This window comes from Paroedura picta, chromosome 13 (genome assembly GCF_049243985.1).
Source record: "Paroedura picta isolate Pp20150507F chromosome 13, Ppicta_v3.0, whole genome shotgun sequence".
Taxonomy (NCBI): domain Eukaryota; kingdom Metazoa; phylum Chordata; class Lepidosauria; order Squamata; family Gekkonidae; genus Paroedura; species Paroedura picta.
The window spans coordinates 15,916,028-15,937,683 of record NC_135381.1 but is presented as its reverse complement, the minus strand read 5'-3'; the positions used below and the strand labels follow the sequence as shown (position 1 = coordinate 15,937,683).

Below are 21,656 nucleotides of genomic sequence, written 5' to 3'. Positions count from 1 at the left end.
AACGACAACTGACAGGATTTTGACTGCCACGCGTGTGGAGATTCATGTTTAGCAAAGCTGCAGACAGCGCTAATAACCTGAAAGGGTCTTGGCAACAGCAGAGACACGGGGGGGGGGGGGGAAAAAAAAAGGACGCTTCAGCAATGAAAACAAAACCCCAACTTTAAGAGTGGTGTTTTCATAATTGTAGAAGCTTTTATCTGGCATTTGTTATTAAAAGCGGGCACCCAATTCATTTCTCAAGGTTGAACGAGAAACATTTACGCAAGCACCTTTCGGAAACAGGTGGCATTTCTCCAAGTGATGCTTCTAGGTGCTCCTTCTTGACTCTTGCTTTCTCTTCCAGGGGTAGTCAAACTGCGGCCCTCCAGATGTCCATGGACTACAGTTCCCATGAGCCCCTGCCAGAGAATGCTGGCAGGGGCTCATGGGAATTGTAGTCCATGGACAGCTGGAGGGCCGCAGTTTGACTATCCCTGCTTTTTATCTAGACATCTCTTTGCAAAGTCAAAGTCAGATTTGGATCATTGTTTCGGGCATTTACTGTGGCTGGAGATAAGATGCATGAGATTTCAGATTAAAGTACCAGCCATATAGATTGGCTGACCCCCCCCCCCACACACACACACTATTGTCAATTTATTCCCCGAATCAGATAAAATTTCACACACACAAAAATGAAGTAAACATAAGCTCCAGACTTTGTAACCTGTGTAGCTTTGAGAGTGCTGGCTTTAGCTGACTGAAATGAACGCTCCTAGCTGTTGTCTTAGTTGCTGAGAGATTACAGAATGTTAATGAACATTCCAACTGCTGGAGTTTAATAACACTGCCAGCACACTAGCAAGAGTTGGGGGATACATTCTGTTTGTAGGAAGAGGTTCAGAAGATAAAGGAGTAGGCTGCCAGCTCACAGTGTTGGTACATACGCGTGTGGTATGATTATATTAATTTGTTTATTAGTCTTGTATTCCATGCCAGTGTAACGGCTAATAACATTTCCCAATTCTATTCAGTACCTTTCAGCCTTTACTTACTACAAACAAATTTTGAAGAAAGAATTTGTTTTACTCAGCATCTGGAAGTTCCACAGAATTCCTGTGGGAGAACCTTTGGGAGAAACAGAATTAAAAAATTAGAACAGCCATAGAGATGCTTCTTTCTGGACCACCCCAGAACTAGTTTGGCGCAAAAATGGTGCATTTGTGGAGAAGTCCCTGATACAGAAAAACATGAAAAATAGCCATGGCATTTTGTTTTTATATGTAACAGCTGCAAGACTTTTATATCCTCAGAACTAGAAAACAAATCAAATGAATGGGGGGAGGCACTGAAAATCAAGAACAGTAGTGGGACCACATCCCAGTGTACCCAAAAATCAGAACAATGTGAAAAATGCCAACAATCTTTCCTATTGACTCGTATGAACACGTTACTTCTTATATACAGAAGCAATCCTGACATAGAAATGTTTTCTCATTTCAGTCCCACTATCGTTCCAGAATTGGAAAACTACAACAGGGGATTAGTTGCTGAAGCTAGCATTTGCAGAGATGGCTAAACTTGGATTAGAGAAAAGACAACAACTTCCTTTATGACTAACTGGAAACCTCTTCCTGACTTCTTGCAGGAAAGAGAAAAAAATAATCCGATTAAATGTGGTTTCAGAGACTAAAGAAAATAATTGTTGAAATGTTTTAAATCTTCAATGACATAGTAATCTTGTTGTAAACTGATACATTTGAATGATTGGGCAATAGTTTATGGTCTGGTCAACTGGGGGCTCAAAAACTTATTGTAATAAAAGTTATGATGTCTGTTCTTTGTTTTTCTCTCTTTTCCCCCCAATCGTTTCTTTGTTTCCTATGTATCTCTCTTAGAATTTTTATCTATCTGTAGTAAAACGAAGAATTGTTTTGGAAAAAAAGAGAATTTGTTCCACACCCACTTCTCTGGAGGGGCATCTCACCACTTCTGGGGTTCCTCGAAGACTGGAAAATATTTCAGGGGTTCCTCAACAGTCAAAAGGTTGAAAAGGGCAGTCCTAGGGCATGGATCAGGGGTAGTCAAACTGCGGCCCTCCAGATGTCCATGGACTACAATTCCCAGGAGCCCCTGCCAGCATTCGCTGGCAGGGGCTCCTGGGAATTGTAGTCCATGGACATCTGGAGGGCTGCAGTTTGACTACCCCTGGCATAGATACTAGATAGAATTCATCCTTTCAAGAAAAATTGTGTTGAATGGCAGCATTACACAGCAAAACACAGCCTTCCTACGATTGCCTTTTGACGTTGTAGTGTTGAGTACAACATGCCCTTGGAGTTTTGAGCTGTGATTTGATGATGTTTGAATATAGACAGTGCCTTACTTTCTCCATGGGAATGGCTGCTAATGTCCAATGGGACAAAGTAAAGGATATTCCCAGAGACACGATTGTCTCAGGAATCAGATACTAGAAATGCAGACTAGTCTAATAGTCTCTTCCTGACTATAGAGAATTCTGGAAACTGTATTTTGAGGAGACATAGGTGTGGGCTGGGGATATCAGAGAGACCTTAGTGCCTACACACGTCCCTGATTTCTTTGGAGCAGCCTTTCACAATTTTTTTCCTTTTGAGAAACTCCTGAAACATTCTTCAGGCTTCAAGAAACCCCAGAAGTGGTGCAATCATGCAGAATATGCAAAATATGCAGAATATGCAGAATATGGCCCATCATTCACCATTTTGGGAGTGGGGGGGAGTAGATCAACATGGCCATATATGGTCATATCACCTGATAAATGTTTAATAATTTTTAAAAATACATAACAATGTAATTAACTCCCGCCCATTTGGGGAACTCTTCCAGGGCCCTCAAGAAACCCTGACGGAGAAAGCCAGCTTCGGAGGAAGTTGTAACTGATATAAAACCCATAAAAAGGGGAACATAGGAAGTGGACATATGGAGGCAGATCATTGGCTCAGCCCTGTGTGGCTGGTGACTCTCCAGGGTCCTAAGCAGAGCGAGATCTTTCCCCAAGCCCTGGGCCCCGAAATCCTGGAGAAGCCAGAGCGTGTCGATCCAAAAGCTCTTCTAAGCAACTGCCAAAGATCTAAAATGACGGAAGAACAAAGAGCAACTCAAAGCAGAAAAGTTGATAAGCAGAGATTAATTGATGTGCTTTTTTGATTGAAGTCCTTTGCTATTGATCATCATAGCACATGAAAGGATGCACTGCAAGCGAACGCCTTCTCTACACGGAGCCCTGATACAAGGCAGCGTGCCTCTCCTCTGCTGTCTGATGTACCTGAACAAAAACGCCTTTGCATCTCATCACAGGGAAACCAGTTCCTAAATGGCCTTCCCAGAGTTCAGGAAGAACTGCGGAATGCCATTGTCCCAGGCAGGCAGCGTCAAGGGGAGATGAGCTGCCTTCCCAAAGCAGGAAGCCGTAGGGGCAAAACGCACAAAAGATATAGAAGGAGGGCTGGTGTTTTTTGTACCCTGCTTTCTACAACCCTAGGAGTCTCAAATTGGGTTACAATGCCACAGAGTCCACTCTCCAAAGCTGCCATCCCTCTGACCCTTTCTGAATTTCAAGAGACCCATTGAGTGAATTTCACATAGATCAGTAGTTCTCAACCTTCCTAATGCCGCGACCCTTTAACACAGTTCCTCATGTTGTGGTGACCCCCAACCATAAAATTATGCAAGTGCTCTTTCACAGAGATTAAACCAAAACTGACTAATGGTGTGAAGATCCATTGTTCATGATTGTATATAAATTGCTTTTCCCCCCGGGGTTTCTCGGTTCCGTTCTGCCTCTTGTCCCACCATACCGAACTTGCTCTTTTCCGCTGCTCCAGACAGACGCTCTGTCTTGATCTACCCTGCAAGGCTGTTGTGTGGCTCCTGCAGGAGGAACGGCAACAGTGGTGGGGCTATCCCGGCCAAGCTGCTTGCCCTGCCGCGACCCCTGTGAAAGGGTCGTTTGACCCCCCAAAGGGGCCCAACCCCCGGGTTGAGAACCAAAGACATAGATGTTAACCCTCATTGTCCTGGATTCCATTGAGAAGGCGGGATAAAAATGTGATAGACAGACAGCATGAGGGACAAGACAGAAACTTGCAGGAGCTCCCCAGCAGACCAAAGAATGGAACAGTATGATCCTCTTCTGCAGGAAGATCTGTTAAGACTTCCAGTTGGAAAGGACTCCTATCCTGCAAATGACCTGCCAAGTCACCACCTCTCCTTTCTGCCTCGCCTGCTGTCTCCTCATCCAACCGCAAAACGCAAGCAGGAGCACAATGGAGATGTTTGGGCATTTTCAGAGATTGCATCTGTAATTATTTTTAGCAATTTATGCAAAGTATTAAATATTAAAGATGTTATTTGCTGAAGATATTCATTAGTTAATTTCCATAATTTGAGCCTGCCACATCGCTAGTGGAGAGGTCCTGTCTGCAGAGTTCGGCATTCTATTCTCTGCTGGATATGTGCTTCTCTGTGTTTTGTTCACATACATTTGCGCATAATTATTTACCTAGCAGGTAAACTCACACAGTATTTTCTGAACGGAAAACATATCCTACCAAATTTATATTAAAATACGACGCAGCCTTTAAAGAAAATTTGCAACGCCCTCCTCGTGAAATTGCAGCAACGCACACCGTGGAAGCATTTATAAAGCACCATATGCCTCCAATCCGTCATGTTTAAAAATAGTTAGCAGAACCCGGAAATAAAACGAAGGAAAGTAATTGTGCTGATATATTGCTGTGCCATAGATTCTGGGTCCAGAATTCATAAAGTGATCCTGGAACCACAATGGATTATAAATTTCCCAAACATAGCCATGCCTTCCCCCCAAGTGGTATGCCCCATGGGGCTAAGCATCTCTCAGGCATCTCTCAAAGTAAGGCCAAGTATCTCTCAAAGTAAGGTGAAATTCCCTCCCAAACCCTTTTATGACCAAAAGATGGAAGCCCTCTCATGTATGGGGCGTTGTGACAAGTATTAAGCTGGTGGCTATACAGATCCTGAAGCAAATGGGAAACCTCTTCCCCAACGGTAGAAACTTCTGATTACAGGCGTGTGTTGATAATATTGACACATCCTCACCTGTGCACAAGAAATCTCAACTAGAAATGCCAATTCCCAGGTAGAACCTGGGGATCCCTGCTTTTACAGTTCATCTCCAGGGGGCAGAGATCAGTTACCCTGAAGAAAACAGCTGCTTTTGAGGGTGGACGCCAAAGTATTATACTCCATGAGGAATCTGTCCCTGGTCTCTCATGAAAAGGGCTTCAAACACGAGGTTTACCATCTCGTGTTTGCAAGCAGGAGGCCACTCGTATTTTAGCCCTCTGTGTGGAAATGGTCTTGGTATTTCCCAACCCAGATCTGGAAACCCTAAGCACAACGCTTCTTGAACATCCTTCTCCTCAGCACCTCCCCCCAACCCCGATGTCTAAAGATATTTTTATGGCTGAAGGGCATTCGAATCATGTGACACATTCTAAGAATAGTTTCACCCCCATGACTTTCGCGTAGTATATTGGCCTTGAACAAGGGCAGAAACCTTTCTGAGATCTGAATTGGACTGTAGAAAAATCCTTTCCCATTGTTTCCTTTTTCTTGGTTGCAGTCATGAGCCATGACTTTGTTATGGTCCCATCACATGGAGTTGTGTTTCACACAGAAAGAGTTTGCTAAGGCCAGCCTCCATGAATGGGCTTGCTCTGCTCCTCATTCAGGACCATTGGAGACGTATGCAGATGAACTTCATGGTGGATCAATGTTGCTCCTCTCCCACCATGAAGGCTGCCTCAGCCTGCTACCTGGCAGGGCCATCCCAGGTGCTCGCTAAGGGTGTGTGCTGTGTGGCATGCTGACTCTTGGACACACCTGGCTTTCTTACTGGTTTGGGTTTTGCCAAGCAGCCTCCAGTTTTCAAAATCTGCTACCCCTGCTATAAATATAACTTTCTCCTTTCCCACTCCCAGCATTTTGCTGTAACCAAATGCTTTCCTGGATGTTTTAGATCAACACACACAAGGATTTATGCACAACTGCTGAGTCAAGCGAAGGAACATCAGAAGCAAAGAAAATCCTTTTTGATGCAACCGTTGAATTATCCACCCTTGTAAACATGATGCTTCTAGGTGTGATTTAGTCTAATTTAGCTCTTTGTACTGCCTTGTCTGCCGTCTCTGAAGAAGGCAGTCTTGTAGAGAGCACTTGTCAAAATGGCTGGAGGGGTCTCTGTTTACGCTTGATGATGTCTTTTGCAGAACTAATTGCTTCCAGTTTTGCTCAGAATCTCTCTTCCTGAAAAGTGTCCTCAGGGTGTGTTCCTGATCCAGAACAATTTTGCTTCGCCCTCATTCCAGTAGTGCATTCTCCCACAGTTGGCGATTGCTGTGTGGCTCCTTTGGGTGCCCCTGCCTTCAGATGTCAGCAGAGTAGCCAACCTCCAGGTAGCACTTGGAGCGCTCCAGCGATTACAATTAATCTCCAAGGTTAGTTTCCATGAAGAAAATGACTGATTTGGAAGGTGGAATCTATGCCAAGAGGAACCTGCTTGTTGCTGTTCTCTCTGGTGGCATCGGCTCATCCAGGGAAACCAACAGGAGGTTTCTTTCTCCCAGGCAACACTGAGGCTGGACCTTGTCTGGGCTCCGACCCTACACAAAGAGAGATGCTCCTGCTAAGATGTGGGTTTGGCAAAAAACAACAACCCCAAAACCCACTCCAAAAACATCCTACTCCGTTAGGCATAAATCAGCCCTATGCAATTAGCCTGCAATTGCGAATTTCATTTCTTCTGGGCTAAGGGAGAGCCAGAATGGTGTAGTGGTTTGAAGGATGGACACGGATCTGGGATAACCAACTTTGAATGCCCACTGCCCCATGGAAGTTTACTTCAGTTACTGAAGTTTACCTCAGTTGGTCACTCTGTCTTGCCAAAATGGTAAAATGGAGGTGGGAAGAAGGATGCTGTATACTGCTATAATAAAGAGAAGAGGGAAAAAGAGCTGCTTTTTTTTATACTCCGCTTTTCACTATCTGAAGGAGACTCATAGTGGCTTACAAACACCTTTCCCTTCCTTTCCCCACAACAGGCACCCTGTGAGGTAGCTCTAAGAAAACTGTGACTAGCTAGCTGCATAGAGAAGAGTGGAGAATTAAAACCAGTTCTCTAGATAAGGGTCTAGAGCAGGGGTAGTCAAACTGCGGCCCTCCAGATGTCCATGAACTACAATTCCCAGAAGCCCCTGCCAGCATTCGCTGGCAGGGGCTTCTGGGAATTGTAGTTCATGGACATCTGGAGGGCCGCAGTTTGACTACCCCTGCTCTAGAGTTCCCATGGCAGAGAAAAGCTCGCTATAAATATAAAAATAAATGAAGAAAAAGCTTGGGAGATTTGAAGCCGCTAGCTCAACTCCAGGAATATGGTGGAGCAGACAGAGGATACCCCTACACATTTGGGCTGTTACCTCCCTCTGCCTTTCTCTGTGGCCTGGGTCTCTGTGTGTTGTTGCCCAGGCAGGTCAACTCACAGGATCTCACAGGGTTAAATCCAGTCAGCTGCTTTGCTCAATCTCAGTCAGTTCCTCTCTGTATTACAGACGATGCAAGTCCCATGAATCTAACCACAGCCCTTTAGAAAAGTCAGTAACAACCAGCGGACCCACTGGTTGGATCCAACCCGAGGCTAATTAATACCAGCTCAGCTCAGTATTGTGTATCATGTTTGATTTACAGCCAGATTCCTCTCGTATAAATTATTTCTTCTGCTCCTGATTTCCACGGGTCCTTGGTTTTTAAAGCCCGGCCATTCGTGTATACGGTCACTTTCTATCCTATTGAGGGTAGCTGCAGCAATTTTAAATACGAATCATATCTAATACTAATAATATTTATATCAGTACACTGGTTTTCATCCTGTCAAACCATGGCATTCCTTAAGAAGCTTTAAAGAGGGTTTCCCCATAAGGCGGGTAGACATGTTTCTCTGCTACATGGGTTGAGTACCCTCATGACCTTTCCTGGAATTAATACTCTGCAAAAGATGGGTAGTTGAGTCCTTTATTGGTCTCAGCGCAAACAGGGGGATGGTGAGGCCTCTGTGAAATGAATGTATGAGTGCTTCGCAGTCTACTGGATGCCAGGACAAAATATTCTCAATTATTGATGTGGCAACTTGGTGTCCTCCGAGATGTGCTCTAGATTCTTGCCCAATAGCTCTTATTTTTCAGGACTTTCAGTGAAACTTGCAGGGGAGGGGGGGATATTTCTTGTTACCTTTTCGTTCCAGAACCTAGCCTTTCCTGGATCTTTGTGAATACAAAATGAGGTCCAGAGGTGACCTCAGGAATATTTGAGGGAGGGGAGGAGGAGTGGGTGAACGGCGTGGGAGCAGGGAACTTCAAGGCACAGTCCAACTTCTTCGCAAAACAACAGAAGACATGGCATATATATTCCCTCTCTCTTTCCAAACAGAAGGGCCTGGGAAGCACATCTTATGGTGATAACAAAACACTTGACTCCTCCAGTATACTGTATAGCATAATTTATTTAAATAGACTGGCAGAACATCCAGTGCTTTGAGGGTTCGATCTGAAGTTGCTTTTTAAAATCATCTGTAACATTCCCAAAACCCAAGCCTACATTGCCTGATGATGGGTCGACCTAGGATTGCCAGCTCTGGGTTGGGAAAAACCTGGAGACTCTGGAGGTGGAGCCTTCAGATTTGGGGACGGGAGAGACTACAATGGGGTACAATGCTATGCATTCCATTTTCTCAGCAGCCATTTTCTCCAGGGGAGCTGATCTCTTCCTGGAGATGAGCTGCAATCCTTGGAGCTTCCCAGGCCCCACTTGAAGGCTGGGATTCTTAATTAGGCCAGGGCCAGTTTTGCTCTGAAGCGTGACCAAGTGTAGGCCTATCTCCTCCCTTGTGGTTTCCTCAAAAGCCCTTAGAACAGCCCTTCTCAACTTCTTTACTGTTGATAAAGCCCTGAAACATTCTTCAGGCTTTTGGAAAACCCAGAAGTGGTATTTGTTGGGGGTGGGGGTGGGGAGGCTGGATGGGAGAGCCTGTGGTGATGGAACATTTCCCGCCCTCGGCTTATATGCGAGTCAATAAGTTTCCCGAGATTTTGTGCTAAAATTAGGTGCCTCGGCTTATAGGTGGGTAGGCTTATTTGCGAGTATATACAGTAGGCAGATTGTAATTGGGAGGGCAGAAGGGCATCATCTGGGCATGGAATTGGGGTCACTGTGGTGGGCAGGGAGTTATGAATTTCTTGCATTTTGTGTGTTGGGGGTGGTGGTAGGACTAGTTGACTAGATGATCCTGGAGGCCCCTTCCAATGCTACGATTCTAAAAATAAACATCCCTAGATTCCCGATTTTCTTTCTTGCAAGGAACAAGGAACAAAATAAATGGAGAGCAAAGTAAGCCCCAGAATGCTAGCTGAGAAGGGGCTCTGGCAGGGCACGGAATGCTGTTTAAGCAGCGGCTCACATCTGCTTTCCCATCGCACCCTCTCTCCCCTGCACTTTTTGTGGCCATTTGTGCGCAGTGCGGGGCCTTCCCACTGTGTGAGCATTGCTGTTCTTTGCCCCCAGCGCAGCATGCTGTTGGGAAAAGAGGTTCCACGGCTCCCTAAGTGTTGTGGTGCCGCCCATAATGAAGTGACTGCGGTCGACCTTGTTTGCCCACTGCTTTCTCACACGCACTGAGAACAGGAACCTGCCTGGTCTTTATTTGCGTTGATGCACTTGTGGAACCTGACCTCCTGGCTCTTCCATTAAGACTCAACAGAAGCCTGGCGACAACTGTGTTTGAACACAGCTTCAAGAGAATAATGAGGATGTCTTACAGGATCGGAGGGGGGGGGAGGAGGAGGAGGAGGGCTAGAAGTTTAGGTCTTGTGGCATGAAGGACCATTCGACCCTTTCTGCTTCGCTTCAGCTGACAAAAGCTCGTGCACTGCGCTCAGAGGGGGTGCCAGTTCTCGCTGCCGGTGCTGCAGGAGAAAAGGTATATGCCAGGGGTAGTCCAACTGCGACCCTCCAGATGTCCATGGACTACAATCCCCATGAGCCCCTGCCAGCATTCGCATTCCGCACCAGGATCTATGTAGCAAATTGGTTGCCCTCTCTGGTATCCATCTCCTTTGCCCTTCAGCAGCATTCAGCTGTGGTAGCTGGGATTCTCCCAGTGACCCAGCTGCTGTTGTGTTCACTGCCGAACAGACCTTGTTTGGACCTTTCCCCATTGTGCAAAATGGGTCCCCCTAGGATTCCAGCGAGAGGCTGCAACCAAGGGAAGGGGTGGCCCTTACTCCATATGTTCATAACCACTCGTGTTGCTAGGGAAACCGTTCCCTTTCACTTTGAAGAGGTTCAAATGGAGAGCAGAGCGGTGTGACTCTCTGCCAGCAGCAGAGGTCTGAGCGTGGGATGGTGGATGATGCACGTGGCTTACAAGCTCTTTTGGGAGGGCGCCCATTCAGTGGGAGGGTGGGGGCAAAATGTGCAAGCCTTAAGACTGGGGTAGTCAAACTGTGGCCCTCCAGATGTCCATGGACTTCAATTCCCAAGAGCCCCTGCCAGCATTCGCTGGCAGGGGCTCCTGGGAATTGTAGTCCATGGACATCTGGAGGGCCGCAGTTTGACTACCCCTGCCTTAGGATCTGCCGCAGGAGGACTAAGGGCCAGGAGATTCAGCGCAGATATCTTTGAGTCCCAGCCATGAAGGGCCTCTGGGCCTCTGATTGTGCCTCAGCTTGTGCATCCCCTCGGGCAGCTCCTGTGTTGCAGAAAGGGCTTCCCGAGGCAGTGAGGAAGACCCCAATCCTGGGTAGATTTTGGAGGTTCTGTCAAGCGGAGGGGCTGAGGAATAGAGGCTGCAGCTTGCCTCCATATAGTATTTTTTTCTGCCATTGCATTTGCTCTTAATTTGAGGCAAAGCACTTCAAATCCTGTTGATTAGGAGAAAGGCAGGCTGCATGTGGAGGAGGAGCTGGGAATAATCATAAATATTAAATAAGAGAAGGAAAGAAATAATTTGAGAGCCAGTGTGGTGTAGTTGTTAAATGTGGCGACTGTTCTCTTAGAGCTATACTCACAGAGCAGTTTTCTTAGAGCTCTCAGAGAGCTCTCTCAGCCCCACCTACCTCACAGGGTGTCTTTTGTAGAGAGAGGAAGGAAGTGGTTTGTAAGCCACTTTGAGACTCCATTGGGAGGTGAAAAGTGGGATATAGAGCCCAGCTCCTCCTCCTCTTCCTCTTCTACCCTTTGTCCTATAAATAAATAACTAAATACCCATACCTAGTCCTGAAGATGAAGGGTACATTAGTCATTTCAGGTCCATCTGGGAAGAACGTTTGAGCTTCTGGCACTAGGGTGCCTAGAAGGGAAGAGAATTGACCTCTGCAGCCCAGAGATCAATTATAAAAGCAGGAAATCCCCAGGGCCCATCTGGAGGTTGGCAACCTGGGGGAAGGGTTCTCTTGGCCTCCAGCTGGTGGTTCAATAAAGCCTTTGTTCTGAGCTTGAGTGTTTGCGGATGCCGTTTCACTTTCACGACACAGGAGGCCTGATCTCTATAGGTTGGAGATCCAGGTCCCATCTGGAAGTTGGCCACCCTGGGCGCTTCTTATTTAAGAGAGACCTGGCCAACCCAGAGGCTTCATTCTGCCCAGGTAACAGTAGGGGCTGATGTAGATTTGATAATCTCCCGGTGGCGGCTGGAGATCATCTCCGATTACAGCTGACCCCCAAGCAACTGAGGTCAGTTCACCTGGAGAAAATGGACACTCTCTGGCGTTAGGTCCCTTGCCCTGTCCAAACTCCACCCTCCTCAGGATCCAACCCCCAAATCTCCAGGTATTTCCCAAGCAGGAGCTGGCAAACCCTAGGCTGATGTTGCATACCCCTTCATTCCCAAAGAGGGTTCTGAAGCTGATGTACTGCCTGTCCCTTGCTTTATCGTCTGAGAGCAGGTCAAACGTCAGGGTCTCTGCCAACATGCCGACATCAGAACAGAAAAAATGATTTGGGAGGACGTAAAATTGACATTTCCATGAAAACTAGTTCATTTCCCTCCCTTCATAGTGTAAGATTTAGCTCTGAGCATAAAGCCATTCGTTCACAGTTATGTATCTCAAGGAGGTAAAAGTGAATACACTGCTGTGAATGTTCTGCAAAAAATGATCAGGCCTCCTTTTGTCCATTCTTCTATACCAGGGGTAGTCAAGTTGCGGCCCTCCAGATGTCCATGGACTACAATTCCCATGAGCCCCTGCCAGCATTTGCTGGCAGGGGCTCATGGGAATTGTAGTCCATGGACATCTGGAGGACCGCAGTTTGACTACCCCTGTTCTATACCATTACCAGACAGGGTAAGGGAGAGTGGCCCTATGAGGAAAGTGTGTCTGAGGAGAGCCATGACAAAATCTCTAGCCAAGAAACAACTCAGACATGCAAGTGACTGGTCCTACAGGCTCTGTTCAACGTTGATCTTGGAGACGGGGTCCACAGAAATCTCAGGCACCTCCCTGGCCTTGCCTGGGATGCTGGTGCCCAGAGGCAAATACCCCCACCAGAGAGCAATTCTGTGACATGGCAGATGCTTTCATGGTTGCTTGGTTTCAAACTCTCTATGACCGTTTATGCACTGGAGGTTTCATGCCCGGCTGGAGTTTTAGTTGTGGCAGATTGCCCCACCTCTTCCTGCAACCACACGGGGGAGCATCCACTGGCCCCGTCTTATTACAAGCCTGCCCTTGTTTTAGTTGCCTGTAAAAGGTCACAAGAACCCCACATGCAAGCAAAACACTGGTCTCATTTAGATTGGATAAAAAACATTGAACGGTCAGGCTCTTTTTGTCTTGTCTTGTCTTGTACTGAGCATAGGTTTGAAATCCCACACACAGCCTTATCCTCTACTCCTGATCCATTTATTTAATTCAAACAACTGATCAAGACCTTGGATGTACTTTTCTCCAGCAGGAGTTCATAAAATGGCTGCAAAATTTTCTGTGGCTGAGAAGAAGTAGGAATGCTTGGTTGTCTCCCCTCTCTATCCCGTTTGGGAAGTCCACTGTATCCTGGCACTTAACAGTTCCTTAATTCCTGATGAATTAGGAGAATTTCTAAAATATGTTCCATGAAGCAGGCAAGCTTGATTCAGTTTCCCGTTTCCTCTGCTCATTTTCATCCCATATTGTGAAGGCGTTGATGAAAGGCGGCAAAAAAGCAGGCTTGATATGACCGTAGGTAAGACTGCCTTGACATTTTTTGTGTGCAGTTTTGTAGATGTGCACGTGAGCTCCTACACACTGGCGAAACACCACAAAGAAATAATTGGGCATAAGTGTACATAAAACCACATTAAAGCTGTCTTTTTGCAGAGTCTACACAGGTATGCACCTCAGTAATGTGGGGGAAAAAAACAGAAACAAATGAACAGAAGGTGCTGAAAATGTAGGTAAACTGCAGATGCACAGCAGATACAATAAATAAAATTTAAAAAAACCATAACCATGGAGGAGACCTGCAGCTTAAGAACACCTTTGAAACAACCAAAATCCAAAAAACTGGGGAGAAATTGAGATGAGGAATAATTCAGATGCATTTGTAAGAAGCAGCCAGGTACTGCTGGAGAGCGGGTGGGTGAATGGATAGAAAAACAGTAGTAGTGGTGTGTGTGTGTGTGTGTGTTGGGAAGGTGTACTGTATCTCTTGCCTCAATCTCTCTGACACTGTCCCTTTCAGGCTAGACTGTGTCTCTCAGGGTCAGTTCGCTGTTTTCTGCTTCTCTTCACTCCCTGCTTGCTTCCTGCATCTTTCCCCATCCAACAAACTAGATTAGGGATTATCTTCTTACCTTTTCTGTCTATAATAGAGTTATCTAATAAAAAGTTGTTATATTAGTTCAATAGCACAACCAGAGTCTTGTTTTGTTTTGTTTTTTGCCTACATGCTGACAGTAGCTAGTAATGTCATGCAGCGCACACTAGCTTAATTAAGCACACTGCTAAATTCTCTGGATATTGCAGATCATTACACAGGTCCCACCACTCGGTATCCATCAGTATGTATGGGTTGCTCCACAGGTGGCCATAGCTGGTGTTGGAACTCCTAGCTGCTGTATCACCTGGTCACCTGGTGGGTTCTTTCAGCCTCCACATGCTCATTCACAGGCATGTGAACACCCCCAAAAATGTGACCGCTTTGGGTTAGGAATAACCCACTTCAGACTGTTAAAAGGCCATATAAATGAGCTGTTTCAGATCTGGTTTCAGCCAAAGTGCTTTGGCCGTTTCTGAAGTGCTTTGGCCATTAAAGTCAAAGGTGCCATTGACTTTAATGGGGAACTTAAGGTTTACAAAGTCTCAGTGGCCTGAAGTGGGATGGCGGTTTGTGTTAGAGGCTCAAAACATTTGGGGTAGCTTCAGGAGGCTCTTCTATGACTCCCCTCCAAGTTTAATAAAGATTGGACCAGGGGGTCCAATTCCACCCAGAGAAATCCAAATAATAGTTTGGTTTTAAAACAAGAGGTTGTCAAGTAAAGTGAGAGTCAAAGTGAGAAGAAGAAGAAGAAAAGTGAGAAGGCAAGAGGTAATAAAGATCAGTAGTCTCTCTTTCGATGTCTTCTCCAAATCTTTCGATGTCTTCTCCAGCGATGAAGATCCTCCAAGGTTCAGTTCAGCTCTGCAGCAGCAGCCAGCCAGCCTGTCAGCCAGCATACTCTCTGGGAGTCAGACTCAAAGAATCTCCTCTACCAGAGCAGCACAGGTCAGCAAGCCAGCAGACAGCACGAGAAGCAGGTAAGACCCCCTAGCCTTATATACTCTCTTGGCCACGCACAGAAGATTTTCAAAAACCTTCTATGATTGGCCAAGAAAAGTCCCCCGCCGAAAAAAAAATCCCTGCCTCCCTGTAAGCTAACTTCCCCTGCCTTCTCCCTTACTTTGCAGCAAGCAAGCAAGTTTTGCAAGCCGTAAGACCTTGGAAGAGCCTCTTGTGGCGCAGAGTGGTAAGGCAGCCGTCTGAAAGCTTTGCCCATAAGGCTGGGAGTTCAATCCCAGCAGCCGGCTCAAGGTTGACTCAGCCTTCCATCCTTCCGAGGTCGGTAAAATGAGTACCCAGCTTGCTGGGGGGTAAACGGTAATGACTGGGGAAGGCACTGGCAAACCACCCCGTATTGAGTCTGCCATGAAAACGCTGGAGGGCGTCACCCCAAGGGTCAGACATGACTCGGTGCTTGCACAGGGGATACCTTTACCTTTACCTTTAAGACCCCATCATTGCAATTCATTTGTAGATGCAAAATGCATTGCAATGATTGGTCTCCCTCCCTCCCCCCTCCCCTTTGCCCTGGAGAAGACAGCAGAAATGCTAAGCAGTCCCCCTGTCTGTTTCCCTATAAAATTTAAATAGCCACTGTCTGAAGTGACGGTGCAAGCCAAAGCGCTCTTCGGATGGCTGCGCTTCAGCTCTGCCTTTCAATGGGATTTTCCGCTTTGGACCATATTCAGTTGATCTGTCTCCGAAGCAGCCATGCTTCAGAGATTATTCGACAGGAGCAATCTGAAGTATATGTGTATACTCCTAAGTGAACTGGGGAAGAACAAGGTTCTCGGGTATGGGCCCAGGTAGCTTAGGGGCATCATAACATGCAGTGGCTGCAGGTACTGGGCCTTTGTCCCTGGCCCTTATTCAGTTTCCCTCTTTTGCAATCTTCCCGTATATTCTGGCCATTGCCCAGAAATATTGCAAATGATCTAAATAAAACCTGGAAACTATTTCTGAAATTTGGAAGTGGGTAAAAAATCTTCTGATCTGACAATCATTCTGACATCTCTCTGTGTGGTTTCATTGCCTTGGGCAGTAGGAGGAAAAAGGGCAGTGAGAGAAAAGTCTGACAAGAGCAGTATCCAGCCCTAAGAACAGTGAACTGATATTCTCAGCAAAAAATGATTGTCTAGATCAGCTTTTTTCTGCAGAGTATTTCCATTCCCCAGCAATTGTCACACCTCCACACTGGCTTTGGGAGGGTTTTCCGAATCTACGTAAGCATAGGGACTTCATTAGTACAACACGGCCTATTATATGTAGGTGTTTACCCCCTCTTTTGCTGTGCATCTCTGCTGTTTTCTTTTTCAATCTGCATTGTTTCCCCCCTTTCAGTGCTTGGTTTGCTTTCTGGTTGCAGGTTCCCCTGGTTTTCTAGGAGTGGTTTTGTGCCAATTTCCCACTTGTTTCAGGAAGAGGATTAGTCAGAAACACTCCCATCACAGACAAAGAGAGGCATCCTATTCAGCCAGAAGATAAGTCACTCAATCTAATTCTAAAGTAATGAGAAATGTAGCTCCCCCTACTGTCCAGGTAGTGGATAGAAGCAGAGGTTCATGTCCCCCCACAATAGACAGCTCACTTGTAGACTTGTATTGTATTGTAAGTAGGGGGGGCGGGAGAAGCAGTGGCTCAAGTGGGAGGATGGAATACAGGGAAGGATGGCTTTATCAACTCTTCACCAAGAGAAAGAAGAAATTTATTTATATTGCTGGCAGATGGCAGATAGGCATATGCTAAGGAAGAAGGGGATGGAAGAAGAGGACCAGGCTATGATCTCCCTTTTCTTCAAAGATAGGCAGCTTGCCTACTCTTCAGGATGTTAGGAAGACAGGGGTTTCCAGTACACTGTCTGCAAAAACAGTAAAGAGCAAATACATCTAAGAGATGCAAGAGAGATTACTGAAGAATTAGATTATCTCTGTGCATGGGAGGTCTGCTGAGATCTTGTAGATGTTATTGTTTTTAGAGGGGGCATGGGTGAAACCTGTATGCAAAAGTATATCCAAACACTTATAAAGCCTATGTGTATGCGTGTTTAAGGAACTCCAACATGTGTAAATGAGGTAGACAAAGGGGAAAAGACAGATCACTGTTTCACAGAGGAAAATGAATGTTGGGGAGAGGACCAACAGATTTGGTCATGAAAAAAGAAACCCCACAAAGATTTATCACAGTCACACAAATCATCACACCTTGAAAAGCTACGTATCTCTAGAAGCCCAGTGGCTGCCTTCCCCTCCTGGTTGAATTGAATTAATTTCCCCCCTAGTCTGGTTTCACAAGGTACTTCTATCCAATGCCTTAAATAAATCCAAATAGATTAAGCTACTGAGTCACCTTCATCCACTCATTATAATTACGAGACAGTATTTTTTTTTTTTATAAAAAGCAATCAAGCTTGTCTGGAATGACTTTTTATAATCCTGGTGCTCCTTATTGCTCAGGGCACTGGTTTGCTTGGGATGTTTATAACAGATTTCTGTGCGTGTTTTACAGGGAAGCCGTTGTTTTACTAGGGGCAAAGAGCAATCCCATTTGAGTTGTTTTCCCACTGGTTCTATTGTGTGTCCCATAAGGAAGGTACCACATATTCCTTTTAAGCTGCCAATGTCTGAAATATGCCTAGTTGTATCTATCAAACTCATTATCTTTTTGAGATGAGGATTATATTCATATTTTATTCACCAGGAAGAACTAAGCGGATTTGTCACCTGTTCTAACCTGAACTTTGTTTACCCTTTGTTTCAGAGAACGTGAGTTGAGTAGGGAGGTGTAAAACTCACCTGAGAATTTTTGCTAATCTTTTTGTAATCTCATCTCTCTTGTTTTCTTGTTTTGTGAAACAGCCTGGGGGGGTGGGACGTGTCCGGCTGTCCAAGTTGGAATAGGGCCCTGCCCTTGCAGCTCCCACCCTCCATCCCTGGACTCTAGCCTCTTTGCTCTCAGATCCACCTCAGTGCCTGGAGCCAGCAGCAGGTAAGGGGAGAGGGCCCTGGCCAAAGGGTCGTGGTGGAGAGCTTGCTTATGAGGGCCTCTTAGCTTGCTAGGCTGGGCCTGCTAACAAGGGCCTCTTGGCCTGCTAGGCTGGGCCTGCTTACGAGGTCTTCTTGGCCTGCTAGGCTGGGCCTGCTCACGAGGGTCTCGCGGCCTGCTGACTGCCTGCTAAGGAGCTCTGTCCTGGACCTGCTAATGAGCTGGCCAGCTCCTGCTCACCCTACTTGATCCAGCTGCACACTGTTGCCCAAAGCCTCCTTAAGCTGCCTGGCCAGGGGCCAGGGGAGGGAGCCCTTTCAAGGCCCATTCTTAGGAATGGGCTTTGAAGCTAGTCTGCCTATAAGAAAGAGAGAACCGATACACATTCACTTTACAATTACACCAAATGTGGGGTTCAACTCAAACATTCAGCTGTATGTGTGTGGAATGTAACATGAGATTTACTGAGCAAATATTTAAGATCAGGTGTACACTAAACATGGATTTTATATGTGTTCACTGTGCCTTGGTGTTAAGGTGTACCCAGACATATGCTGGTCTTTGCAATATACATACTCTTTGCACCTGTAAAACTGGCAGCCCTGACATTAGTAATAACCATTATTACACAAATTCTGTAATGTAGCTGGATCCCTCTTGAACTTTCAGAACCTTCATATTGCTATTTGGAATGGCAGCCTGTCTAGCAGATGCTTCAACACACATTGAGAAAATGCTAAATTTCAGAACCTCTCAGTTACTAATTGAAAAACTCCATTGTCTTTCTAACAAGGGCTGTTCTGAATGCACTGTTTCTACAATAAAGGATCCAGCCCGCTGGGGGTTCAGAGATGATTGTGCTTAATTACCATCTGCAAATTCAAAATCATTATTTGCTGCTTCCTTGCATAAACACAAAACGGCAGTCTGCTTTTGTAGCGATGGGTAAAAAAAAAAAAAAAGACAAAACAATTGTGCTTCCCGCAGCATGATCCAAGCCTGCTACCTGAAACAGGCAGACTGGAGATTCGCCAAGTAAGGATCCCATCCAGCTCCATTGGCTCAGAACATGACTTTGAACATGAATGAGAGATGTGGCCCATAGCTCTGAGGAAGAGATTTTTACTGAAATGACAACAGGCAGTTCTGCCTCGTATTGGTACAACTTCTTGGCAGAAATTGCTGACTGTGATAGTGTTCCAGGCTAAAAGAATAACAAAATCAACAGTTTATGCTGGCAGGGTTCAAATTCTGCATCAAGAACATTAATTTCTGCAAGCTGCAAACATTATGCAAACCAAGCAATTTGCATGTTTTCCCTTATTTATGTCATTACCAATTCTACAGCTTTAAAATGCTTGGCATAATTGACATGCGACATTCAGGTTGTTGGAAGGGGTTAGTTATAGGGATGCCAACATCCATTTAGGGCCAAGAGTTTTCCTGGAATTACAACTGATTTCCAGACTACAGGGATCAGTTCCTCGGGAGAAAATGGCAGCTTGGGCGAGTGCACCATTATACCCTTCTGCTGTCTCTCCCATCCTCCCCAGGTACAATTCAGAGTTCTAGTTCTTACTTTTAAGGTCTTTAAAGGGTCGGGGCTAGGGGAACTGCCACCTGATGCTAAAACTTCTGGGAGCAAAGAGAAGGGTCTCTTTTGTGCTCAGTTCATTAGAGCACACAGAACTCTTAACTGAGGTCTGGAGGAGGCAGCCATTGCCATGTGCTGCCTGATGTTAGATAGATAGAAATTTTATAACGGTTTGCACCAGACACATAACAGAGGAAATTATACAATGCATCCCAGATGAAAACATGATGTTAAAATCTCTCTCTCTCTCTCTCTCTCTCTCTCTCTCTCTCTCTGTCTGTCTGTCTGTCTGTCTGTCTGTCTAATAAAATGTATAGTGGATTTTTAAAACTAGAGCAGAAATAGCATTGAGCCTGAAACATGATCCTCAAATTTCATTTTTCATGGCGGATCCTATCAGCTCCACGTACATACTACTGAACAAAATTTAGCAACAGGTTTAGTGATTTTGGGGGATTCATCAGACAGTAATTTATTGATAATGTTATGTGTTATGTGTTACAGTTATGTGTTATATGTTACAGTTTGTGTTATGTGTTACAGTTTGTCCTAACTTTTGCTTTTCAAAGGGATGGATGAACTCAGCTCGGGCCTCAATGCCTGATGTTAAAACTCCTGGGAGCAAGGAGGAGGGTCTCGCTTGTGCCGAGTTCATCAGAGCACACAGTGCTCTTAACTGAGGCCTGGAGGAGGCAGCCATTGTCAAGGGAGCCTTCAAGATAAAAGAAACTCTGTAGAGATATGTAGCTTTCTAAACTAGGAGCCTGCCTAGAGGGAGGGACAGAGGAATTGTGTTTTATCCTTTTCTTTTGAATCCCTTGCTCAGTCTAGTGCTGTGCTAAGAATATGCTTGTAAACATTTTCTTTTTAATAAATACCTCATAACTTTCAATCCTGGTAGTGGTTATCTTTACTACAGAGACCTACATTGTCTTGGACAGGCCCTTTAGAAATGCTATCATCTTCATGGTTTCCCTGTGCTTGTCTTCCGATGGTGTTTTTCTAAATTTCACAGCGGGAGTCAGAATCATTGATTCACGGCAGAGTCATAATAGCCAAACAAGCAGCCCCTGGGCAAAGCCGTGCAATCCCTTTTATTTGACCCACTGAGTATTGGTATGCTCCAATTGTCCCCTGGGCCAGGCAGGAAAAACAGGATACGCTGCTGAATTCAATTTGAAATGTGTAGATTGGATTTAAGGGCTCGGTTTGTTTCCGCTCAAGCAAATGCATCACTTTCCAAACCTCACAATGGAAAGGGGTGTACAGACAAGCCCTCTTTTATCTGTCTGGCTTCCTTAGCGGAGAGGACTTATTTGCAGCCCCATTATCTTTGCGCTTGGTGCAATTGCTGATAATTGACATGAGGATCCATTCCGCCTCTCCTGGTTCTGCCAGGAATGCTGCAAGCACAACCATCGTTGCTTTAATTAGTTTTCACTCTCGGTACTTAACGAGGGCCTGCTTCCCTGGTGCTCTGCGGATTCTCATTGTGCAGTCTGCTCGCACCGGCTCCACACTACAAAAAGCAAGCAGCAGGAAGGCTTGGAGCTCCCATGCAGGAGGAACTGTTTGACAGAAGAAAGGGAAGCTTGTAGCAATGAAATTCTAACATCGCAATTCCTAGAGGTGTACCGTCCTGTTTTTATTCTCCAAAACTGAGTCTGATTGCCAAAGAAACTTCCTGGGAATTTCCTAAGGCACGTCAGCTCCCTTCCCCTGGGTCGGTGGTAACTGGATCCAGAATCTGAAAATAAGCAGTTTAATTTGCATGTTCTGGAAATGCAGTTTGCGTATATTTGAATGCCATCCATGTGGTCTCTGCTTAGAGCTGATCTTTCTCCCTGAATATTTGTATATGCGTGCGTGTGTGTGTGTGTTTGTATGCATTTTAAATCTCTCCATATGCTAACACCTCAGAAGACACAGATGGAGAAAATGGAATCTTTTAAGCATGCAATTAACTTATGAGATTCTATGCAACAGGATGGGGTGGCCTCCACTGGTTTTTGCAGCTTTAGAAGTGGCTTAGATAAATGCATGCAGGTTCACTATTGAATGGCAGACCTGTTAGCACTGATCATCTGAAATCTTGATGTCCGATAGAAGAGCAGGCATTATCAATCAGGGAGGGCTGTTGCCACCACACCCTGCTCATGGGATTCCTGGTGTTTTCTGGCTGGCAGAAAGGATGCTGAACTAGATGGACCCTGGATCCGTTCCAGCAAAG

General features: G+C 45.6%; 1 long non-coding RNA gene across 1 annotated transcript; it reads left to right on the top strand.

The window, feature by feature from the left end:
* The first annotated feature begins 809 nt into the window (after nt 1-809).
* Nucleotides 810-1,824, top strand: LOC143823166 (uncharacterized). Its single transcript, XR_013226400.1, has 2 exons — nt 810-936; nt 1,486-1,824. It is a non-coding gene; the product is annotated as an uncharacterized LOC143823166 (long non-coding RNA).
* The last annotated feature ends 19,832 nt before the right edge of the window (nt 1,825-21,656 follow it).